Source organism: Mobula hypostoma, chromosome 17 (assembly GCF_963921235.1).
Source record: "Mobula hypostoma chromosome 17, sMobHyp1.1, whole genome shotgun sequence".
Taxonomy (NCBI): domain Eukaryota; kingdom Metazoa; phylum Chordata; class Chondrichthyes; order Myliobatiformes; family Myliobatidae; genus Mobula; species Mobula hypostoma.
In genome coordinates this window covers 51,936,694-51,952,496 of record NC_086113.1, presented here as the reverse complement: position 1 = coordinate 51,952,496, position 15,803 = coordinate 51,936,694, and the positions used below count along the sequence as shown (strand labels likewise).

The 15,803-nt window shown below is 40.0% G+C and overlaps 1 protein-coding gene across 1 annotated transcript in view; it reads left to right on the top strand.

The window, feature by feature from the left end:
• The first annotated feature begins 312 nt into the window (after window positions 1-312).
• The window catches only part of LOC134358022 (E3 ubiquitin-protein ligase RNF144B-like), a 59,203-nt gene continuing 43,712 nt past the window's right edge, over window positions 313-15,803 (top strand). Inside the window, exon 1 of the mRNA XM_063069885.1 lies at window positions 313-612. The gene's annotated coding sequence lies outside the window, so the exon portion shown is untranslated. The remainder of the gene's footprint in view (window positions 613-15,803) is intronic.

Sequence of the window (15,803 nt, the reverse complement as noted above, 5' to 3'; positions counted from 1 at the left end):
TCCTGCTGAGTTGCTCCAGCTTTGTGTATGTGTTATTCTGGATTTCCAGCATCTGCAGAATCTCTTGGTCAATTTGCATATAGTACATTACGATTCAACCTTTTGCTTTCATAAATAGTTTTTATAATGAATTTTAACAGAAAACTTTAAAAAAAACTGTGTGGGGAACTTTAAACGAGGAACGCATCAGTTCCGCAGAAATCTTTCCTCCTCAGCAGAGGTGAACATCAATATTTAAATTACCGACAGAAGGAAGTTCTCTCCTTAACTTCCTGCTAATTCGCTACATTATGGGTGGAGGTAGGTCTGACGTGGTGTCCGTTGGTTTTAGAAAGAGAACACCCCCTTACTTCGCTCTTCAAAATAGTCTTTCAGGAAGTTGCAGATATATTCCGCATCATATGGATAAATTATCTGAGGGATGACGCGCGGTTTCATTGCTTGTGGAGTTTGAACTATTGTGTGTAGTCTGTAGCTAAGCTGCAACAGCTGAGAAGTGGCAGTGTACGTGCGTTGCTTCAAACCGCAGTTTGGCTTCCATACCAGGATTAAAGAAAAAACAAGTGGCTTTCCTCAACTGTACTTTGGGGTTGGACTTCTCCTTGTTCAGAGGTAATGCATGTTAAAATGAAGCAGATTTAACGTTGATCACTGTTAATTCTTACGCATTGTTTAAAAAATAAACAACAGGTAGATTGGCTAAGAGAAAGCCCCATACAGTTACTGGCTGCTAGGGGAGTTTTGCTTTTAGGCTTTGTGAGGAATCTCGGACATAGAATTTATGGATAAGGGCAAAATATTTTTAATGTTTTCTTTGAAGATATAACGTTGTTTCGCGCAGGACTGTTAAGATCTTAACAGGAGTTTCTCTACTGATAACTCATTTTTTAACTACGTAATAGTTGGAACTGAAAGTGTGTTGGCAAACTGAATAATTCAACTGACATCAGTATTTGGTTGATAACGTCGATGTCTACCCAAACTTGCTTCAAAGCAAAAGGTGTGTTACAGACAGGTTAACTCGCAGTAGATTGTAGCCGGTGTTTCTGAACAAAATTAGATTTTAAGAAACGTAACTTTTTAAAAAAAACTGTTGACTTTTACGAGCGACTATACACATTTTCCCTCAGGTTGAGTCAAAATCATTGTAACTGGGGGTTTCAAATGCATTGCGTGCAGATTTAAGAGATTGATCAGATAATATTGCAGTGGCAGTAGTTGCTGCTACTAATATTTAGATGGGTTATGGGGGTTACTCAATTCGCATGTGATCTGGAAGATTAGTTGGTCTCAAAACTAATTGAATTTTCGGCTAAATTGAGTTCCAATGATGCGTATTGTTTATTTCACAGTTTACACAATGTAGTTACAAACAAAACAAGAAAAATGCTGGAAGTACAGTACACAGTTTACTTTTTCTCTCACCAGAAGTGCTATTTGAATTGAAATGTAAACACAAAATGCTGCACAAGATTTTTAACCTTTGTTTTTAGAGCTGCAGAGTCTTAACAGGTTAGGAACAGACTCTTTGGAAATGGGCACTTTATCTCCATCTAGATGAGAGGAAAGAGAGGAAATTTCATTTGAATGTGGGAAAAGTGGAAGGTTCCTCGTGACAGTATTTGGGAGTGGCAGTGGCCTATGTGGTGGTTGTGCATCTCAGAGAAAAGCAATACTCATCTTAGTAAACAACCTTGCTTCACTGTTTTAAATGTTCTACTTACCAAGAGAGTTCTCCTCCATGATCCTGGCCACAACTTGCATACTGCCAAAAGCCAACGTTAATCAGGCACTTGAGATATTGAATACTGCCATCACCAAACAAGAAATAGCCAACCCTGATGCCTTCAATCAGGCTTATTTGAAGAAATCTCTGTCCCATTACCATCAACATATGACCTGTAGCACCAGGGGTCCCAACACAATGGATCACTATTGTGCTACATTTAGAAATGTTCACTGTTCAGTGCCTACACTGGATTTTGAGAAATCTGATTACTTGGCCGTCCTTCTCCTACTTGCGTACGGGCAGGGGCTAAAGAGCAAGGCTCCAGGGATGAGAGCAACAAAGAGGTGGTCGCGGGAGGCAGATGAACGGCTATGGGATTGCTTCGAGTTGGTGGACTGGACCATGTTTCAGGACTTGTCGGAGGATCTGAATGAATGCACATGGTTGTCACGCACTTTATAAAACAGCCATAGACAAGTGTGTTCCCACAAAGTCATTCAATCTTCTCCAATCAGAAGCCCTGGATGAACCATGAGATCCACAATCTGCTGAGGGCCAGATCGGTGGCATTCAGGTCTGGAGACCAAGTCAGCTGCAAGAGATACAGGTATGATCTTTGGAAAGCCATCTCTCATGCAAAGTGGCAATTCTGAACCGAACTTGAATCACTGAAGGATGTTTGACACTCTGGTAAGGCTTAAATGCTATTATCTTTTACAAATTAAAGCCAAGTGACATCTGTTAGATGACAACAAAGCTTCGCTCTCAGATGATCGCAATGCCTTCTGTGATCAAAACATGGAGGAACCCTCATGAACTCCCCACAGCCCCTGATGACCCATTGATTTCAATCTCTGAGGCCAATGAAAGAGCATTGTTCAGGAAGGTGAACACACAGAAAACATATGGCCAGGTGGGGTACCTGGTCGAGTACTAAAGACCTCTGCTGATCAACTGGCTGCAGTGTTCACCGATATCTTTAACCTCTTGCTTTGGCTTCAGTAATATCAGTGCTTAAGAAGAATGTGGTAGCCTGCCTCTGTAACTATCATCTAGTAGCACTTGCATCCATAGTGATGCGATGCAGTGTTTTGAGGAGCTGGTGATGAAACATTAACTCCTGCCTGAGAAGTGATGTGGATCTGCTCCAATTTGCCTACCATCACAACAGGTCCATAGCAGATGCTATCTGAATGGCTCTTCACTCAACTCTGGAACATTAGAATAGTGAAGATGCTCTTTATCAACTATAGCTTCACATTCAATATTATCATCCCCTCAAAACTACTCAATAAGCTTCAAGACCTTGGCCTGTATACCTCCTTGTGCAATAGGATCCTCAATTTACTCACTTGCAGACTCAGTCAGTTCAGATTGACAAAACATCTCCTCCACAATCTCCATTAGCACTGTTGCCCAAAACGCTGTGTGCTTAGCCCCCGCTCTACTCTCTTTGTATTTATGACTGAGTGGCTAAGCACAGCTCCAGTGCCATATTTAAGTTTATTGATGACATGACTATCATAGGCTGAATTGAAGGTGATGATGAATCAGCATATAGGAGGGAGATTGCAAATCTGGCTGAGAAGTGCAGCAACAACAACAACCTCTCACTCAATGTCAGCAAGACCGAGGGGCTGATTATTGACTACAGGAGGAGGAAACCGAAGGTGCATCAGCCAATCCTCATTGGGGGATCGGAAGTGGGGAGGGCCAGCAACTTTAAATTCTTTGGTGTTAACGCTTCAGAGGATCTGTCTCGCTGATCAGGAAGAAAGTACAGGAGCCCCAGAACCCATACTACCAGGTTCAGGAATAGTTATTAGCCCTCAACCATCAGTCTCCTGAACCAAAGCGGATAACTTCACTCAATTTCACTTGTCCCATCATTGAAATGTTCCCATAACCAATTGGGCTCATTTCTACAGACTCTTCATCTCACATTTTCAATATATATTTATTTTTCTTTTGTATTTGTGCAATTTGTTGTCTTTTGCACATTGGTTGATTGTCCCTCCTGTTGGGTGCTGTCTTTCATTGATTCTGTTGTTTTTCTTGGATTTACTTTGTATGCCTTCAGCCCACCATGTACGTACTGACTACTCATACATATTAATTCTATTTTCCCTTTTATCTTCTATGCCTTGGCTTTTACAGTGGAATTTGAAATACGACTTAAATGTCATGAGACTGTCTACCTCCAGCATATCTTAAGACGGGTAACTCCAGATTCCGGATACCCTATGGGAAAGAAAAAAAATCTGATTACCTCTAAGCAAGCATCTTACACAAGCCTTAGACCTTTGCCCTCTGATTTGATACACCTTTGTTGGGGGAAAAAAGTTTCTCAGCTTCCACCCTACCTGCACCCCTGTATTTTGTGAACCTCAAACTGATTCCCTCCCAGCTTCTTCTAAATCCAAGAAACACAAACCCAGCTTATTCAGTCTCCCATCTTAACTGAATGCTTAGCACTCCATCCTCGGCCACCCCTTGGTGAATCTCCCCTGCTGTCTCTCCAGATGCTGTTCTGATTGTAGTATGGTGGCCAGAAGAACTTTCTATTTTCCATTTAATGCTTTGCAATTATTTTATAAAAATGCATCATAACTTCCCTGTTAATCTATACATATGTCCCATGTGTCTTAATCTTATCTATCTTCTATTCTGCTATCTCAAGGATCTTTTGATTGTACAGCAAGTTTCTTTATGTTCTCCGGAGCCTTATCATTCATTGTGTGTGTCCTACCCTTATTAATCTTCCCAAAGGTACATCATTTCACACCTACAAGGATTAAATCCCATTTGCCATTGCTCTGTTCACTTTTTTTAATCAATTCATCAATATCTTCTTGTAGTTTAAGACTGCTCTCAATATCATCATTTCCACCAGTTCTCAAGTCAAATTATCAACGAGTGTGACAATCAGGCGATGGTGGTGCTGGGAGCTATTGCTATTTGCTGCCTAAATCAGATAAGATTATTTCCCTGAGCACTATCAGTTTTGCCCAGTTGGAACAGAGCGAGAAAGAAACAAAGGATATTTAGCAAGAATTACCATAGATGACTCGCAATCTTTCACGCAGTTGGTTCAGCCGATGAAGTAATTTCAAAGGGTGGTTCTCATTGTGATGGAGTGTGGAGGTGGACATTTTCTGTATGTAGCAGGTCATAATTTGGAATGCATTACCAGAAAGGATAGTAAAAGGAGCTTTTGAAAGTGCAATAACTTTCAAAATACAATAGGATAAATACTTGAAAGGTTTAAAACCTCAAGTACAATGGAGTTAAAGACTGCCTCTGATTTCATGTTGCTGGATGTGTGCTGTTGTTAGAATCTATCATGTGAAAATCAAGAACAATTGCATAGAAACTCTGTTCTGCTGCCTGCAGAAGGAAGCCTCTCACGCTGGGAATTCAGTGACATATTTAGAGGGAAAGAAATCATGATTTGACTGTTTACACCAACATATAGAGTGCTGTACATAATGAGAGAATTTCAGATAAATTATGACAATGTAACCTGGAGCAGCAGATTCCTCTGAAAAGCTGAAATTTGTCATACACAAGGAATGCTGTTTTTCTCAAGGTGAATGGAAGTGATTGTTTTTTGTGGTATAAACAGTGTTGTTTTTCTTTAATGGAGGGGAGTAAATTAAATTTGTCATGGATTTCATTTTTAGCCTGGACAGGAATCAAGATAATGTATGTGGAGAAGGGGTGGCAGACTGGTACAGCAAGTGGAGTGTTGCCTCAGCTCCAAGGATTTGAATTCAACACTGACTTCTGTTATCTGTGTGCAGTTTGCAGGTTTTCTCTGTGTCCATATTTTCACCTGGCTGCTCGAGTTTCCTCCCAGATCCCAGAGATGTCTAGGTTGGCAGGTTCATTGGCCTCCCTTAAGCTGACTCTAGTATGAACAGGAGTGGTAGCAAATGGGAGTAGTTGGGAATGTGGAAAAAATAAAATGGGGTTACTGTAGGATGAGTGCAGATGTGTGCTTAATGATTGGGATGGACTTGGTGGATGAAGGCTCTGTCCCTGGCATCTCACCTCTCCACTCTCTCATTAGGAAAGAAGAAAGACTTGAGCATGAATTCTGGTGTCATTGCAGTTGAAGCCAAAGGCTTACCCCGGCATAATTATAGGTGATATAAAACCAGGGGATATTGATGTCTCTTGTAACTAGTGCACTCAGAATACAAATTCTTCTGTGTATCCCAAAACTTTCACTTAATCTCCTTACCCATTTTGGCCTTAACAAACAAGTCAGCTGATTAATGGGGTCTTTATTATGTTTACTCTGAATCTAATAATATTATGGTGGCTGATAGTGAAAATTATCGTGTCAACTAAGCTGCATGTCCTTTTGCAAAACAAATGTATTTATTACTGCCAGTGGATCAGGAAGCAAATTGTGGAACTGTCGTCTTAAATGAGGGAACTTAAAAAGCTTACATGACTTTGGATATCTTGCACAAAGATCAGGAAACAAAATAGAGCTGTTGAAGCAAAAGTGGGAAAACTGGTTTGTTGTTTATTACTACAGGCAAAGAGCAGGTGGATTCTAATACCTAAAAGCAGGTGTGTCACATTTTACAAATTCATAAGTGATATGACACTGTATATATCAATAAAGTAACTGCAACTCTGTACTTGACCCCCCACCCCCAGGTTATGACCTTAGAGGTTACAGAAATTTCACCATACTGAATTCACAAATTACTACCCAAAATCTTGAGATATGGAAATAAAACTTGGGGGGGGGGGGAGGTTGGTTTTGTGTGTGTGTGTGTGATTATTTCTCAAGATGCATTTCTGATGCATGTACAGATAATGTACCTTCATATTAAGGAAAATTGCAGTTGAGGTGATTTTCGAGCAAAGCTTACCTTATGGAGTAATGCACACAAAATGCTGCAGGAACTAACTAAGTCAGGCAGCATCTATGGAGGGGAATAAACAGTAGAGGTTTCAGGCTGAGACCCTTCATCAGGATTGGAAAGGAAGGGGGCAGCAACTAGCAAAAGAAGGAAGGGGAAGGGTCAGGGGTATGTTGGCAGGTGATAAATGAGATCAGATGAGGGGGAAGGGGGATGAAGTAAGAACCTGGGAGAGGTAAAGGGCTGAAGAAGAAGGAATCTAATAAGAGAAGACAGCGGGCCATGGAAGAAAGGGAATGAGTTAACGAGGACGGCGATTCCTCTACCCTGATGGTGAAATGTGTGACTTGAGCATGCATTTGATAGGTATTGCAAGAAATTAGCATTGAAGGTGGTCACGTTATGTGCCACGTTTGTAACTGTCTATCATAATCCTGATTTATTGGTAATTTACCCATGTCTGGTTTCACACATTTACCTTGTTCCTTTTTTTAACAACAGTTCTGCGTCAGAAGCCACCTGTACATAAACTTGGTGTTCCACAAAATTATCTTGACACTATTTTGTTTCTAATTTCCCAATTGTTGATGTTTTTCCTAAATTTAAAAACCTTTACTTTCATCCTTTTATTTTTCCCAGTGGAGAATTATGGGAAAGGTTTTGTCAATCTTAATATTCACCTGGAAGTTAAAATGAGATTTTTTGCTGCAGTTCTCTTTTCATTCTATTCCCACCTGTTTCTGTAATCGTATTTGTTGGTCTTTACTTCCTGGGAACTACTGAGAATTTATAGTTTGGAACTCTGCTTCCCTCTTCCCAGTTCATCAGGACTGTACTTGTCCAATTACAGTTTCATTACTTTTTTAAAATAAAAGTCCTTTTGAACATCAAAAAAATATCTCATATGCCCTCTTCTAAAATTCTAGAAAGCTTCATTTTTTTAAACCCAGAATTGATGTAGCATTTCAATTTTACTTTTACTGCCTTACTCACTAAAGACTTTCTTTTTGCATTGACTTGCAGTTGTTCTTTTTTTAATTATTTTCTAATCAATATACTTTTGGATACTTTCTGTTTTAGTTTTCAGAGTTTTATCTGTATGTTGTGCCCTTCTGTTTGTCCTGTCTCCTTGTTTTAATATGATGACAACACTAAAGTTAAGAAGAGTGGAGGTGATTTGGATTCATTTCTGTTCCTTCAGGCATGGTTACCATACTTGTAATATGTATCTGTGACTACTTTCATGCACAACTTGGAAGTCACCATCCTTAACAGGAGAAAAGCTGTAGATGCTGGAAATCCAAGCAAGTAAACAAAATGCTGGAGGAACTCAGCAGGCCAGGCTGCATCAATGGAAAAGAGTAAACAGTCGACATTTGGAGTCGAGACCCTTCATCAGGTCCTGATGAAGGGTTTCGACTCCAAATGTCGACTGTTTACTCTTTTTCCATTGATGCAGCCAGGGCTGCTGAGTTCCTCCAGCATCTTGTGTGAGTCACCATCCTTAGCTGGATGCATTTTTTTTTTGGAAAACTACCCAAAGTGGGGTTATTGAGCACTATTTCTCTTAAATGATTTTTCCTATCAACAGTAACAACTGGTTTTATCAAGTTTGCTCCAACTTCTTCTTCTCTTTTCTTGGGGAGGAAAAAGTAGAACTTCCACATCTTTGTCATATTTATTTTAGTTCTAGAGCACCAGTTTCAAATTATACCTCCCATACCTTTACCTTTTTATTCTTTTGTGAAGAATAACTAGATGAAGAATTACTCGGGCCAGGCATGTTTGTAATCCATAATATTTATCACTTTTCCTCAGATTCTTCTGTTAATGTCCTCGTTTTGTTACTTCTCTTCACTGAAATTTGATACTGTATGCTGCACATGCTCTTGATCAATTTACTGCATTGAAGCCATCCCAAACACTTGGCTGTACGTCAACCAACTTGAATATCCTCTTCCAACATATTTTGCTGTTTATTCCCTCTTGACAAGAAGCTATTTTTGATTGGCTCATGGGACGCATCATATTGGTGGAACCTTTGTGTGTCTGGGAGCTTGTAACCTGTGTCTTGGGGGAAATTGTTCCTTTTGTGTACTGTACACAGGACCTTCCAAGCTAATGTCATGTAATGCATTGAAGGGTTATTATTGTAGAACTAATGGTCTACAAATGGCAATAACATGTCTCTTCACAATGCTATCGTCATTCCTTTCTCGATATCCTCTTCTCTGCAGTGCTGTGGTGTTGGTGCTCACTTGTCTCTGCTCTGCCATTGTTTTTGCTGGAATTATGGAGAGCCAGAAGAGTAATACTACAAGGCATTACATTGCCTCCAGGCTTTTCTGTAATGCCTCCATCTCCATATCTCATTATTCCTCTAAAAGTGACATGTATTCTGAGGACAATATCTATGGAATACAGAGTGGGTTGGTTTTCTAAGCTCTGTTACTGAATGCAAGGCACTCATTTTGGTTGATTTTCCGTGTGCAGATGCTTGTCCTGATGGCTGGAAACTCCACCTTGTATTCAAGAAAAGGGCAGAGTTTCTAATAGCGAAGAGACAGAATAATCTATAACTGGGGCATGAAAAGAAAGCATTGCGATTTTGCATTGGACAGCTGTGTTTTGTCTGTTTGGTCACAAATTTTGCATGATCAGTACAAGAGAGGTTGTGAAGAACAGGTTCAAATCATTTTTTTCCAAAATAAATGTGTTTCTGAGGAATGAAGTCCTTAGCTAAATTTAGTTTCTTCTGTACATAGGTTAACAAGTCTATTTAAATAGTTTCGTCAAGTGCTTGTGGAAAGTAATTATCTCTTGGGGACTATTTATGTCAATAAAAGATAGGGATGGTTTCTAAGCTAATAATGGGAGTTCAATGTGAGAAACTAAATGATTCCTTGATGCTAGCATTTCTGATGACACATTAATAAATGCTGGGACTAATTTTAATTGTCATGTGCTTTTTGAGGGAGGAAGGCAAGTTTCAGTGTCTGTATAAACCCTTTGCTAAGGCGAATGGGTAAAAATGGCATTATTGAGCTAGAATATAAAAGCTGGAGTATTGCTTTTAATTCTGGCCACAGCTTTAGAGAAGGTGCAGATATTTACAGGATAATGCAACTTGCGGGGCTCTATCGAATTCTAGAGCTTCAGATATCTTGCCCTTTTTTTTTCTTGTTTGCATCAGGACAGCCATTTGTACATGCTGTTCACAGAACGCCCCCCCCCTCCTCTTACCCCCACTGATTGCACTTGTATTGTCTGGCCTACCCAGAAGGCCAGATGATGCAACATCATCCAGACTGCACAATTTAACAACATTGCTGTAGACAAAAGAGATTAACTGTCCATTTTCATCATTTCACTTGGTTGTTGACATTACCATTATTTAGGGTTGCCAACTTTCTCACTCCCAAATAAGGGACAAAAGTAATAGTCAAATACGGGACACTTGTGTTTACCCCGAGAAAGACTACCATGATCATGAAGCCTTGCGCGGGCACTTGTGTGCGCATGCGTGTACATGTCAAATTTTTTTCTACAAATTGGTTTTGGCTTAATCTTCTGGACTACACTGTACATACATTATTTCTACTTTATATAGGCTGTGTATTTATCATATCATTCCTGCTTTTACTATACGTTTGATGCTAGTGTTATTTTAGGTTTTATGTGTTATTTGGTAGGTTATTTTTTGGGTCTGGGAACGCTCAAAATTTTTTCCCATATAAATTAATGGTAATTGCTTCTTCCCTTTACGCCATTTCGGCACGAAAGGTTTCATAGGAACGTTCTACCTTAGTGGGGGAAATACGGGACAAGGGCTGTCCCGTATGGGACAAACCCAATTTAGCCCAATATATGGGATGTCCCAGCAAATATGGGACAGTATGGCAACCCTACCTTCATTCCACCCAGTGGTCTTCTCCATCTTCTTCATTACTTAGATTGTCCCTGCACCTCCCCATAATGTGCCAGGTTTTGAGCAATTTTTAGACAAAGGTCTAGTAAAGTTTGCCAGTAGTAGGAAAGGAAAATGGTTTACAGTTCTTAATAGAGCAAGACAGATGAATAACAAGCTAGAATGGCCTTGATATATTTGTTGCTGGAGATTGAAGAATGGTAGCTGCTGTAATAGTTCAAGACATCCTGGATGTGTGAATGGTTCCAGTAGATCAAAAGGTAGCTTGGTATCAGTCACCTGGGAAATGCAAGAATGCCTTAGTAAGCTTTCTACAGAGCATGTAGAAAACTTCACTGTAATTAGGCAGAATTAACATAGATTTATGAAAGGGTAATGGTGTGTGTGGACAGGATCTAATCAACATGATGGTCATGTAGAACCATTGCCAGACAAAAAAATTGCACAAACCATTTTGGCTTGTTATTCATCTATCTTACAAGGAATGTTGTTGTATTAAGACCTAGAAACCATTTTCCTTTCTTGTATACAGGCTTTTCAGGGTAATGTAGTGCACATGTAATAGTTGGCTGAAGAGGATATTACGGGAATCAGCAACCTGACGACATGAAAATCATCTGTGATGTTGGCGTGCCATGCTTGAATTATGTGTATGGTATAGGACAGTTGAGGAAGGATAGAGCTATGTACATTGGAGTTTGACTGAAATATACAAGGTTTTGAGTAAGCTAGACAAGATGAGCTATTGTTTTTCTTGTACCAAGTGGTCTTGTCATGCAGTGTAGGGTTAGCTATTTGGGACTGATATTGGGTGAAATTTGTCCGGTGGATCTTCAAAACACTCTGAATCAGGGCCGTGGACTCTGTTTTTGAGCATATTTAAATCTGGAGTGATTAGGTTCTTGAACTCCCCTTGAAATCAATTGTTATGATTATCAGTCGGAAAAGTGGGTTTGAGGCACCTTGCGGGAATAAATCCTTTTGTTCTTGTATTTAAAGGTGTTGTAGTTTTCTTGTTTACTGTTTCTGCCGACATTCTGGTTAAATACTTCCGGCAGAGGTGTTTAAAAGGGGGTTGGATAATACCTGAAATTAAAGAATTGTCAGGATCATGACGGGGAAACAAGAACTTGCTGGATTGCTCATTTGTTGAGCCAGTCTAGAGTTGATGGGCAGAATGGCAATTTGTGAGCGATCTTTGGGGTCCGTGTATGGGTACCTCTGTCCTGGTTTCTGTTTTGGAGAGGAGAGGGGAAACTGTGTTGGTTTGTGGTCTCCAGTTGTGAGAGCTTCTTGTGGGGCATGAGAAGTTCTGAGTGCTACATTTGTTCAGTGTGGCTTGGTCACTGCATGCACCAAGTAATGTGGACTGTATTATTTGGTTATCTCTTAACCACCTCCAAAATAAAGTTTTCTTCCAAGGTTCTCCTTCGAGTAATATCTGTACAGATAACATGCAGCTTATGGAAATGTTTTTGGTACAGAATGTACCAGGAAAGCTTTAAGAACAAAATTTGGTCCTTTGGACCTGAGTCAGAAATTGCACTGAACAGCTGTTATGTTGGTTATATTAATTGCATGTAAATGGCATTGTAAAATACTGCAAATTGCTGATTCTTATTGCAGAAAGTGTTAAGTTTTACTAGGGTTGCTATAAGCCTTATTTTTAAGGGCTCACTGAAAAACCTTGGTAATATTCTAACTTGGTATTCTATTGAATAATGGAGTACCTTGGTCTTTTGTTCCACAATCACTTCTGGCATAATTAGTCTTTCACTTGTTGATTCAACAATCTCCTATCATGTTCAGCGTGTTGCTTGTGGAGTTGAACACTGGGTGCAAGTTCCTCTTCCCTTTTCCAAGTAGTGGCTTTGAATATTCTTTGTAATCTCATTCAAAGCTTGCTTTAGTGCTGCTTGGCTACCCCGCACCCCCCCCCGCCAAACATTTCTTTATATGAATATTTAAATGCATTAATTCTTCAAACAAGTAAGTGAAGGTATATGGCAGTAGGCCATTTGTTACCTCTCTCTGCTTTACCTTTTCAAAAGACGGCTGCTTAGTATGATACTGCATATTGCCTCACATCTATTTATTTCCAAGTATTTAGTATCTTTGGTGTTAGCTGGTACACGTTCTGCTTCTTCCGTGAAAAGACCTAATAGACTCCTGTGAGGGTGGGGGGGGGGAGAGGAAAAATAATTCTCCATTTCTCTTCTAAGTGGGCATGACAGGTTAGATTTGAAATGTTTCCAGAGACCTGACTGTGGGAACAAAGTTACAAGATAGAGGTGGTCATTTTGGTCTTCTGAGATGGTAGTGAATTTCTGGGAATATTTATTTCTTGAAGGCTATGGAGACTAGATCATTAGAAGTATTTAAAGTGGAGGTAGATGATTTTGAATGACTGGGAGATCGAAGATTGTTGTGCGGAGGAGGTAGCTGGGGAGAGCATGCACAACAGGTTAGACGAAACAGATTAACTATGATAGTATTGAGTGGGTGTGGTAAGGAGATGTGGGGCTGGCCAGGTTGAAGGAGTCAGGTGGCCTCCACTAGTTTTGTGTTGTTCAGATACATTTATAACTACTAGTTACCATTTAGCAAGACCATTGATTTTTTTTTTGGATGTTTGACAAACTGTCAAGTAGTTTTGTTCTTTCTGCAGCAGGTGTAGTATTGACATGTGTTTGGACTATGTGAAGGAGCACTGGCCCTCTAGTAATGGTTCTAGAATAGGATCCCATGAAGGGAGATGATAATTGGGTGTTGAATCACCACAGTTGCCAGCAAAAGTAAAAATGAAATTGACAGTATCAGAAACTTGAATATTCCAGATGACTTTTCACTACTGGATTCCTGAACAGCTGTTTGGGTGAAGTTGGGCTTTCCTTCTAAACTCTTCTTGGACAAGGTCTCCAGATTTTGGTTATGTCTGCACTGCTGCTCAAAACCCATGTTTGAGATGTGCATCTTTATCCTGGGAGGATTGGGAAAACAGTATCAGCTGTGTTTGAGTCAGAGCTACAGATCACGTACATGAAGAACTATGCTGCAATTTTGAAAGAATTCCACAAATGTACAGTGTTGCTTAATACATTCTGAGAGGAAAAAAAATGTTGCACTGCATCTTAGAATTTATTACTTTAATGAGACTTGCACAGTAAAGGAAAAAATTTCATGGATGTTGAAGGTCACTGATAAGCAAAGGAAATGTTTGAAGAACTAGGGTATGGAAGGAGAAGTAGTTAACCTTTCAACTGTCTAATGAAACTAACTTTTTTTTCTTTTCACTGCTTCCTGGTATGATGAAATCATGTTTCTGCTTATTGTAAGATTCTTGAATATTATTAGGTGACATTGGCAATAGCTAGTCTTCCTTCACATATAAGAAGCTGCTTAAATATGCTTAGTGGGATTAGAGTTGAGTGAACAGTGTCAGTGTTAGAAATATGGTTATTAAAACTAAGTGCTGTTTCCTATAGGACAATGAATTGGATGGCCCGTTGTGGTAAACCATGTATATGTGTTGTAACTCGGTTACCTGTCTGGACACACCCCTCTGCTGACTGCCCCTGTGGCTCCTCCCACAGAGTCCTGTATAAAGGTAACATACATCAAAGTTGCTGGTGAACGCAGCAGGCCAAGCAGCATCTATAGGAAGAGGCGCAGTCGACGTTTCAGGCCGAGACCCTCCTATAGATGCTGCTTGGCCTGCTGCGTTCACCAGCAACTTTGATGTATGTTGCTTGAATTTCCAGCATCTGCAGAATTCCTGTTGTTTGCGTCCTGTATAAAGGTGTTCATCTTGCCCCTCCCCCTCAGTCCGGGGGCAGACACTCACTGTGGAGGTCGTATTGTACAGCGAATAAAAGCCTTTCAGTATTTTTACCAAACCTCAGTCTTTTGGAGTAATTGAAGGTGCTTCACCTGCAGACTGGCTTCTGTGATGGTGGTGGAGATCTCAGGAGGAAGTCTTTTGGCTGAATATGTGCATGCTCCATCTTTGTCTGTGGCCCTATTTCTTGCTCGTGTTAGCTGAGTATCAGTATTACATGTGTAGGACTTCAGAACAGGGTGCTAGACTTCAATCTGATTCATTGGTTTTAAGATAATTTACCTCTGCCTGTTGCCTGCTGTCGTGACTGTTTAGCACTCATGTCGACCGATGCTACAGTTTTTACTACCTCATTTTTAGACATCAATTTAGTGAAATAGGATAAAACTTAAAGGTAACATTTCATTTTTTTTAAAGATGGGTTCTACTTTTTTATCCCATTGCAGTTCCCAGACAGTTCTTTCAAGGTGAGGCAAGGCATTCTTTAAGGTCTCCTGTACAATAGTTATTCCTCCAGGTGACATTGCTAAAGTGATTTCACTTTTCATTATCCTGAAATGCTGTGTTGGGCTGACTAGTATCCAAATTGTTGATGTAGGCCCCATAGTACAATGGTGACCACACTTCAAAACTATTTCAAATGCTTTAAGCATTTTTGAGTCAGGAAACAAAAGCCACTTGTTCAAGCTGGTGTCTGACAAGTAGCCTTCGCTTCATGTAGCGTGATTAAAGCTCTAGCTTTGACTCTGTGGTGGATCGTGCTTTAGTTCACACAAAGTGTGGGCTGTACAACATTGCATGGATTACAGTTGGCAAATTATTGATATTATCACTGCATTATCAACTGTAGGCACAAATTAAACATATTTTCTGGCAGCTGCTCTCTTTCCACTTCCACTTGCATTGCACAGAGTGGTCTGTCTGGTAATACCTTCCTGCACGGCGCTGACTTGGTTATGGTTGGCAAGACCCTGTGTTCCTTGTAGCTGTAAACAGCATAATGTGGCAGAAGCTGTAATGCTTTGACAGCTAGTTGGCTGAACTAGTCATCAGACAATATGCAAGTGTATGAATATAATGGATAAATGACAGACGCTATTGCAAACATTCAAAAAAATCAGGGTTTTAAGATATTACCTTAACTGTGAGAAAACAAATTAAGCTAATTAATTTAAAATAAATATTTAATAACTGATACCATTCTTCATTGAAGTGAATGCTCATTTACTCATACTGCCTTATGAAATAGGAGGCTATTCAGCCCCTTAGGTCTATGCTGGGTGTCTATTCATTACTTCTCTTAATTCCCATGACATATTCTGCTGTTCTCTCCTCGTGCTCATCAACCCTTCCCCACACCCCCTACTTTGATTCTTCTGGCACCCCCATACACAAGATTAATTTACAGAAGTCAGTTTAACTGCT